The sequence below is a fragment of the Raphanus sativus genome, unplaced genomic scaffold (assembly GCF_000801105.2).
Source record: "Raphanus sativus cultivar WK10039 unplaced genomic scaffold, ASM80110v3 Scaffold2399, whole genome shotgun sequence".
NCBI classification, from domain to species: Eukaryota; Viridiplantae; Streptophyta; class Magnoliopsida; order Brassicales; family Brassicaceae; genus Raphanus; species Raphanus sativus.
Genome location: NW_026617707.1, coordinates 5055 through 15753, shown reverse-complemented (window position 1 = coordinate 15753; position 10699 = coordinate 5055). Strand labels below are relative to the sequence as shown.

General features: G+C 28.5%; 1 long non-coding RNA gene across 2 annotated transcripts; it reads right to left on the bottom strand.

Moving 5' to 3' along the window:
* Positions 1–8147: 8147 nt before the first annotated feature.
* Positions 8148–9575, bottom strand: LOC130505585 (uncharacterized). 2 transcript variants are annotated; one of them, XR_008941741.1, is made up of 4 exons: positions 9247–9566; positions 9068–9176; positions 8720–8944; positions 8148–8487 (listed from the first exon to the last, which is right to left on the bottom strand). It is a non-coding gene; the product is annotated as an uncharacterized LOC130505585 (long non-coding RNA). The 2 variants fall into 2 exon arrangements; XR_008941740.1 differs by having other exon boundaries at positions 8720–9176; positions 9247–9575.
* Positions 9576–10699: the final 1124 nt, after the last annotated feature.

The following is a 10699-nucleotide window of genomic DNA, read 5'->3' as shown; positions in this document are numbered from 1 at the left end:
AAAATCTGGTTTTAGTGTATAGTTTCATCGAGCACTAAGATAAGATGATGTTCAAAGAGTTTAGAAACTCTGTTGTCTCAGTTTCTTTAGATAATGAAGATTTTATAATGTTAATTCCACTAATCTAGGCAGTATATGAAATTTAGTAAACTAAATATTAAAAAATTAGAATGATTTCCTATATACTATGAAAGATAGTTATGAATAAATTTATTCAAATGTAGAATGTGGTTTTAAAATTTTAAACTAAAGTGAAGAGTATAAACTTCAGTATATATAGCATTTACCGAAACTCAATATTTTTAAAAGGGGGGTTAACCCACGGATTTTGAAAAAAATTCAAAAAAATATGAAAAATCTTGTTTTAGTTTATAGTTTAATAGATCATTGACATAAGATGATGTTCAAAGAGTTTAAAACCTCTGTTGTCCCTGTTTCTTTAGATAATGAAGATTTTTATAATGCTATTCCATTGATCTAGGCAGTATATGAAATTTTACTAAACTAAATATTAAAAAATTATAATGATTCCTATATACCATGAAAGATAGTCTATAATAAATTAATTCAAATATAGAATATGGTTTGAAATTTTAAACAAAAGTGAAGAGTATAAACTTTAGTATATAGAGAATTACCGAAAAATCATTATTTTAAAAGGGGTTAACCCACGGATTTGAAAAAAATCAAAAATATGAAAATCTTGTTTTAGTGTATAGTATCATAGAGCACTAGCATAAGATCATGGTCAAAGAGTTTAGAATCTCTGTTGTCCGCGTTTCTCTAGATAATGAATATTTTTATAATGTTTAATTTCATTGATCTAGACAGTATATGAAATTTTTACTAAACTAATATTTAAAAATTAGAATGATTCCTATATACCATGAAAGATAGTTTAAAAATATATTTATTCACATGTAGAATGTGGTTTTGAAATTTTTAAACACAGAGTATAAACTTCAGTATATAGAGGATTTACCGAAAACTCATTATTTTAAAAGGGGTTAACACGGATTTTGAAAAAAAATCAAAAATATGAAAATCTTGGTTTCGTGTACAGTTTCATCGAGCACTAAGATAAGATGATGTTCAAAGAGTTTAGAAACTCGGTTGTCTCCGTTTCTCTAGATAATGAAGATTTTATAATGCTAATTCCACTAATCTAGGTAGTATATGAAATTTTAGTAAACTAAATATTAAAAAATCAAATGATTCCTATATATCATGAAAGATAGTTTAGAATAATTTTATTCAAATGTAGAATGTGGTTTGAAATTTTTAAACTAAAGTGAAGAGTATTAACTTCAGTATATATAGCATTTACGGAAAACTCAATATTTTAAAAGAGGTTAACCACGGATTTTGAAAAAAAATTCAAAAATATGAAAATCTTTTTTAGTATATAGTTTAATAGAGCACTGACATAAGATGATGGTCAAAGAGTTTAGTACCTCTGTTGTCCCCGTTTCTCTAGATAATGAAGTTTATAATGATAATTCATTTGATCTAGGCAGTATTAAATTTTACTAAACTAGATTAAAAATGGAATGATTCCTATATACCATTAAAGATAGTTTATAATAAATTAATTCAAATGTAGAATGTGGTTTAACTTAAAAAAAAGTGTGAGCGTATAAACTTCAGTAAAGAAGATTTTATCGAAAACTCATTTTTAAAGGTGTAACCCACGGATTTTGAAAAAAATTCAAAAATATAAATCTTGTTTTAGTGTATTCATAGAGAACTGACATAAGACGATGGTCAAAGAGTTTAGAACATCTGTTGTCCCCGTTTATCTAGAATGATGATATTTTATAATGTTAATTTCATGCTAGGCAGTATAATGAAATTTACTAAACTATATATTAAAAAATTAGAATGATTCCTATATACTATGAAAGATAGTTTAAATACATTTATTCACATGTAGAATGTGGTTTGAAATTTTTAAACAAAAGTAAAGAGTATAAACTTCAGTATATAAAGGATTTACCGAAAACTCATTATTTTAAAGGGGTTAACCCACGGATTTTGAAAAAAATTCAAAAATATGAAATCTTGTTTTAGTGTATAGTTTCATAGAACACTGACATAAGATGATGGTCAAAGAGTTTAGAACCTCTGTTGTCTCCGTTTCTCTAGATAATGAAGATTTTATAATGCTAATTTCATTGATATAGGCAGTATATGAAATTTTACTAAACTAAATATTAAAAAATTAGATATGATTCCTATTTACCCTGAAAGAGTAGTCTATAATAAATTAATTCAAATGTAGAATGTGGTTTGAAATTTTTAAACAAAAGTGAAGAGTATAAAACTTCAGTATTATAGAGGATTTACCGTAAATTCATTATTTTAAAGGGATTAACCCACGGATTTTGAAAAAGTGTCAAAATATGGAAAATCTTGTTTTAGTGTATAGTTTCATAGAGCACCGACATAAGATGATGATCAAATAGTTTAGAATCTTTGTTGTCCCCGTTTCTCTAGATAATGATAAGATTTTATAATGATAATTCCACTGATCTAGGCAGTATATGAATTTACTAAACTAAATATTAAAAAATTTGAATGATTCCTATATACCATTAAAGAGAGTTTATAATAAATTAATTCAAATGTAGAATGTAGTTTTAAATTTTTAAACAAAAATAAGAGTATAAATTTCAAGTATATAGAGGATTTATCGAAAACTCATTATTTTAAAAGGGTTAACCCACGGATTTTGAAAAAAAGTTTCAAAAATATGAAAATCTTGTTTTAGTGTATAGTTCCACAGAGCACTGACATAAGATGATGGTCAAAGAGTTTAATACTCTGTTGTCCCCGTTTCGCTAGATAATGAAGATTTTATAATGATAATTCATTTGATCTGAGCAGTATATAAAATTTTACTAAACTAATATTAATTAAAAAATTGGAATGATTTCTATATACCATTAAGACAGTTTATAATACATTAATTCAAATTAGAATTGGGTTTGAAAATTTTAAACAAAATCGAAGAGTATAAACTTCACTAAAGAGGATTTACCCGAAAACTCATTACTTTAAAAGGGTTAAGTTGTGAACCCACGGATTTTGAAAAAATCAAATATGAAATCTTGAAAAATATGAAAATCTTGTTTTAATGTATAGTTTCATAGAGCACTAACATAAGACGATGGTCAAAGAGTTTAGAACCTCTGTTGTCCTCGTTTATCTAGATAATGAATATTTTTATAATGTTAATTTCATTGATCTAGGCAGTATATGAAATTTTACTAAACTAAATATAAAAAATTAGAATCATTCCTATATACCATGAAAGATAGTTTAAAATACATTTATTCACATGTAAAATGTGGTTTGAAAAACTCACGGATAGCTTGAATTTGCCGTCCGTGGTACATGAATGAGCTGTGAGCTATTGAAACTACTTTGTAAACTCTTGATATCCTCCAGATAGCTTGCGAACGCTGGCCACTCCTCTGGTTCCGAAAACCACATTCACCAACTGAGAACAATCCGTTGCAAACGTAACCTGAAATTGTCTTAAATTTTTCATACATTCCATTGCCCAAATCAATGCCTCCACCTCCGAGTGAAGGGGAGACATTTTTGCCCGAACATTAAACTTTATTTTTAATGAATTATTAATTTTATTATGTGGTTAATTTTTTAATAAAAAAATTATATACTTTTAATAAAGATTTATTACTTTTCAATGAAAAAAATTCAATTTTTTTTACGAATGTTTAAATCATATTAAAAATAAAAAATATAATAGTTAAGTGATTAATTTTTGTTCGCTACACAAAATATTAAGAATTGTTGAAAATAAATTATTTAAACTTGGAGAAAAAATAAGAATTGGATCTGATTTCTTAATCGGCCCAATGGTCCAAGAGAGATGATGTGGGCAGTGGGCTGGATCCAAAAAAAATGATCCAATATAGATGTGTTATTAATATTACTTGATTGCCCCTTAATGAAATATGCAATGTTAGTAAATAAAAGGGTATTTTTAGTAAAAGAAACAATAGGATTTTGTTTTAATAGTATAGATTACATTGATATAGGCAGTATATGAAATTTTAGTAAACTAAATATTAAAAAAAATAGAATGATTCCTATATACCATGAAGATAGTTCAGAATAAATTTATTCAAATGTAGAATGTGGTTTGAAATTTTTAAAGTAAAGTGAAGAGTATAAATTTCAGTATATAGAGCATTTACCGAAAACTCATTATTTTAAAAAGGGTTATGGTTAACCCACAGATTTTGAAAAAAATCAAAATATACCATGAAAGATAATTTAGAAAAACATTAATTCAAATATAGAATGTAGTTTGAAAATTTTAAACCAAAGTGAAGAGTATAAACTTCAATATATAGAGCATTTACCGAAAACTCAAAATATTTGAAGACGTTAACCCACAAATTTTGAAAAAATCAAATAAATATATGATAATCTTTTTTAAATGCATAGTTGCATTGACATAGGATGATAGTCAAGATGATAGTCAAAGATGTTTGTAACATTTGGTGTTTGTGTTTCTCTCAAGAATAAAAATTTCATAGTGGTAAGTCCATGATTTAGGCAGCATATTAAGTTTGTTAACTTAATTGTTAAAAGTTAGAACGATGTCTACGTACCATGAGAGAGTTTATCATACACTAATAAAAATATGTAAATTATTTGAAAATTTTAAACAGCACTACTGAGTATAAGCTTAAAAATATATGCACTTTTAACCAAAACTCAATATTTTTCGCAGAGGTTGACCAATATATTTTGAGAAAAAATCAAAATATTGATAATATTGTTTTAATACATATTTTCATCATAAATTAACAGATAATGGTCAAGGAGATTTGGAACCTTTGTTGTTTCTGTTTATCTAAATAATAGAGATTTCATAGTGATTAACCCACTAATCTAAGCAGTATATTAAGTTTTATTAAAACAATTGTTAAGAAATTAAAACGATGACCATGTACTATAAAAGAAAATTTATGATACAATAATAAAAATTTAGAATGTAGTTAGAAACTTTTTAAAAATTACTATACAATTATAAATAATTAATAAAATATTTATAAATTATATATTTTATGAATTATTCCTCAGAAATTTAAAAATCCTTATAAGTAGTTTCATAAATCCTAATCACTTGTTCTATAACTCAAGTGATTCAATAATTTAAACCATTTCGATTTTAAGTGGTTCTATAACACAACAACGAATTTAGAAAAACATTTCGATGTAAATTACAATAATTGAATTTACAATAAAATAGTTTTAACAATACATAATAATTATCATTACTACACATTTATACAATAATAAATAGATTTCGAAGAATTTGCAAATGATTTTATAACATTTTATAAGTAGCTGTATTATAAATGAATTTATACCATTACTAGGGAAAGCCCGCGCTTCGCGCGGGATTTAATATTTTGTCAAATATATTTTTAAGGTTGTTTTTAAATTTACAGAATTGTGATCATCTTTGGGTCGGGTCAGTTTTTGAAATGATTTGTTTGCAATTAGTGTCTCTATAAAATTTTCGCTTAAGAGATTATTGGATATTGCATTGTTTTTATGTACAATGGTTGTGTGTTTCTTGTATTAATCCAGATATTAGAACTATTAATTTTAATGTCTAATTTGTAATCCAACTTGTTGATATTTGTTAAAATTCAAATTTTGATTTTCTAAATAGTACTCACTAACCATGAGCTAACATATTTAGCTTAAATTTTGAAAATAAATTTTATAATCTACTTGTAGTAATAATATGTGTCATACCGATTTTGCGTAATTATGACAGTATCATTTTATTTTATCTATTAAATAGATAAACAAAAACATAATAGCGTTAGATAATTAATGTTTAAAATTCTGATATATCAATATAATTGATATTCAATGCTCAATTGGCTTTCTAAGAAGAGACAAAAATTTACTCTATTGTTTTGCAAAAAAAATCTATTGGTATAAATAGATAGATTGTGTTTCTATTAACAATTAGCTGGATTTTGTATTAAATATGAATATTATTTATTCTATAAATATAATGTATTTAAAATTATTGACTTGTGTATTATAAATATTCAAATATTATTATACTATACATCTAGGTTGAATTTAAATTTATTATAGTTTTTTCAGCTTATTATAGTTATAATATTATAACTAAATTAATTAGTTATGTTTTTTTTTTCATCAATTAGTTATGTTATTTTTAAGTAAATTATGATGCATAGATTTATGATTTGAAAATGATAAGTTGCTTAATGTATTATTTTAAAATTGATGGCCATGCTTGTTAGGTGTCTATTAAGGATTTTTCTAGTTTAATTGGTCTGTGAATATGCATATTGAGCTTTTGTTTGTCCAATATCATATTTTTGTACTAATGAACTTAGTTTATTGGGTTTTTTGAATGATGACTAAAAGAAAAAATGAAAATATACCTCCGACCTAACCTAAACGTATTCTTCCTTTTCTTTTCACTACATCATCCCATCTTCTTCATTTCACCTCCTCACCTTCTTCTTTCACCACCTCACCGCATCTTCTTCTTCACCAACTAATCTTTTTCTTTTTCATTTAGTTTTGTTCTTCTTGTTCTCCTACTTCGTTTTCCTCCCTCGATTGCTATTTTTTTAATGCTTCAGTTAACATATGTAGGTTGTTTCTTTCACTTTCTATAAATTGGTTCAATTCTATAACTTTTTCTCAGTCTGAACAAAACAATTATTAACTTAACCGATTCTTTTCGGATAACCAAAATCGCATGTTTAGATGTAATCCTCTGTAGTTTTTGACAGAAACAAAGTTTCCAGAATTTAATTTGATGCGGATTACAGGTGTGGATGTGACGGGGTCTGTGCTGTCTCGTCTCAGTTTAGTTGGTAAAAGAAAAGCTGGATGATAGATTTGGACTTCGATAATAATTTTCAATAACAGTGGGAGCCCACCCGCGAAGCCCAAAAATAACAAATGAAAAAAACAAAATATAGAACGCACTGCTTAAATTAAACGAACTTGTGTCATCTTGTGGTGATAGTATTTGATGAGATGGCAAGTTTAGAGGAGAGAAACATTTTTTATACACTAAATGATTGAGTTGATATTTGTTTTAGATTTAAAGTTTGGTTATCTGTTGTGTGATACTCGTTATTTTGCGGTTATATGGTTGTTAATTTTTCTGCTCAGCCACCAGTATGCCGATGACATCTCTTGATATTTGAATGAGACTTACATAGTTACATGTACCCCTAACTTTTTCTTGAGGATGTTGTAAATGTGAGGTACAACTCAACTCTGGTTATGCTACAATCTAGGGAGCAATGTGTGTGGTGTATTGAGAAAACAGGCTTTAGATAGACTCAGTTTTTTTCAATTGAGACCTACGGGAAAGGAAAAGAAATGAAATCTCATTGTCATCAAAATGTTTTATTTGAGCCACAAACTAAGTTTTCATTAAAACAGAAAGATGAACAAACTTTGAGAACATATCTCTGTTGTCTTAGTGGATAAACTAAGCTATATCGTGGGTGTCAACGTTTTGGTTTTTTGATTATCCTTACTTTGGTAATGTATCAAATTAACTCATTGTTCAACTGATAATTATAGATGTAGAAATGTGGATTTGTGATAAATTTTGATGATAATGCTGTTTCTTTTTTTCTTTTAATTCTTATTCATGGGAGTGTGTGTATGTCAGAAAAAAGCCTATAACAACCTTATGTTTTTGCGTATGGATTTTAAATATCTATTTTTGCATAATCCCTACAATATTTGTTTGTAGACTAAGAAAATATGTTTTCTATATTTAAAAGAGAAAATATCTAGTCATGAGGGAAGCTAGCAGGTCACAGGCTGCCATCTCCATGAATCATAGTCATATGGAGACGACATTGCTAAGAGCTTCCTTTCAGCATCTTAAGCATTCTATAATATGTAAGGAATCCAATATGTAGTTAACTGATCTGTAGAACATATTTCCAGACTTAAAAACAAACTTAACAACTAAACATTGTCGAACTTATGCTTGTCATCCTTAACAAATATGCACACCAAATCCAAAAAAAACCGAGCAATGTCTTCACTTACAGGTTTTTAAAAAATTACCACTAATCTAATGAGAAAGAACAAATGTTAATATTAAACGTTAACCAGAGTGAATTCAAGTGTCTTGGAAAGATACACAACTATCACACTGGAAGAATAGAACAATATAAGAGCACCGCTTATAAACACAAACATATTAAATCATGCAACTTTAGCATATTTACAAACTTATCTAAACATAAACAAAAGCTCACTTGGAAAATCCAACCACTTGGAAACCTGGCGATTACAATTTTTAGTGCTTCATCACTTGGCCCTTTGGGTTTGTCTTTTCCTTTTCCAGCACTTTTAACTTCTAGCAGAGGCCCATCTTGTTGAGATGCACTGACATCTGGTTCCCTCTCATTAAACCTGTGAATCCACACTCGTTAAAGTTACAATGTTAGGATCTTTACCAAATCTTTCATATATGAAAACTATTCAAATCTTGTAGAATGAAGCTTTAAAGATTGGTTACACTAAACACTTCCATAAAGAAGCATACATGGAGGAATAAAAACATATTCTGTGCAGAATAATGTAACGAATAAGATGGAATTTCTCATTCTTTCTTTAGTGTGTCCAGAAGAGTAAGACAACAAACCAGATCCGTCGCTCCGAACTTCACTGAAAAAGGATCCTGCACCCCGAGTACTTGGCCTCTACCAAAATTCAATCTTAAGAATCAAAACAGTTTTAAGAATTAACAATCCCAAGCCACTACAAATAACAAACAGAGGAGCTAGAGTGCGAACACTGAACCAGCCTTGAGACAGTCCCTAAAAGCGGCGAGACGGTGGAAATTTACGGTAGTTGGCATGAAGGTTGACTAAAAAATTGTGAACAGAGAGCATAATCAACAAATGGTCTCAAAATATATAATAAAAAAAAGATTCAAAGAAGATCTGGGAAACATGACGAATATAATCATACGATTAAAGATCGGAAAAACCTTCAAGGAGGTGTAGCTCCAATCCCATCTAACTCGCCACAGCGTTTGATGTTTCGAGCATCCTAGAATCGGAGCAAACGCACCTCGACACTGGAAGAACACCGCCGGCCTGCAAATATTGTGTTTGTTTAGGATTTTCATGAACTGAGACGAATGATGTTCTAGGGATGCAGCAGTACCTTTTTATAGATTGAGGAACGTCGTCTTGAAGAGATAAGGATCATTGAATGAGACTTTGTGCTTGATTTGCATTGATGGAGTTAAGAATTTTCATAAAGTCGATGAATGAAGAAAACGAAAAGACGAAGCATTACTCGTTCCTTCCCGACGCTTCGTCTTTTACTCATCATTCAAAAACTCCATTGTTGGGTTCGATCTTCAAGAGTAGCTCTGGAATGGCGAAGATGAAAACGGGTTTCAACCCTAAAATCAGAACCAACGCGTTTTCACTTATTTGGATTGGATTCCATTACCGCAAACCAAAGCCCATATACATTGCACAGCCAGATAAATGAAACGCAGTGTTTTATTGAATGTGACACGTGTCACTTTCTTGTATCCCTATTTTCCTACGTGGATGAAGGAGAAGAGAATGGAGCTTTTCTTTATAGTATTAGATGTCTTATAAATGATACTTGAACTCTAAACAAATAACTTCGTAAGCTAGAATGAAAAAAATGATCTTAAATAATTTCAAGGAGAATTAAAAGGCTATCAGACAAGTCCAGCCGTCGCAGCGTGCAAACATTAATTGTTTTTGTTTGTCGTCTATAAACATAATTTGTAGGGTTCTAATATTGTGCGCATAAGCACATGTGAATATAGCATTGTGCATTAGTTATAGCATTGTGCATTAACTGCGAATATTTAACTATGTCCTTCTGGATTAACATTGACTTTGATTAATTCATACGCGATGAGATCCGTGATCTGACCGGAAGCCTAGTGGCGGTCAATAATTTTCATATAATACTAGATCATGACCCGCGCGACCGCGCAGATTTTATTTTTTTTATTTTTAATACATAACATATATTCTATAATAGTTAATACAATTTGGAGTTTGTACTTTTCACATAATGTGTGGTTTTATATAATTTCGAGTTTGTCCAAAACGTATTGTTTAAGAACAATGTTAAAATTGTTTTTTTATTAATAGTTTTTATTGGTGTATTAAAAATATACTGTATGGTGAAAAACACTAATATATATCAACCAATACTATTGAGTTTCAAAAAAAAATATCAACCAATACTATTTGGTTTTGACATTGTGGCTTTTTGGGAGTTTTTTCTGAATGTTTTGTAAATGCCCAATGAAGAATACGAAAACAAGTACTCATACACACATTTTATTGGAGGAAATGAATATTTTCTAACCTATTAAATTAGATATATAAATACAAAATATCTTGACACCGAGTTTTTAAGTATAGTAGAATAATTTTGGAGAAGAGGTTTTCCATATTCATGATTTTTCAAACCTGTCAATTTGATTGTGAATATCTGATTGTAACCGAGATTTTAGGCATAGTATACTCAACTTGGTGAAGAGGTTTTCCAATAATCGATTTTTTTAAAGTATAAATTGATGTTTCTGTTATTGAAATAAGATATACGTTAGTATATTCTA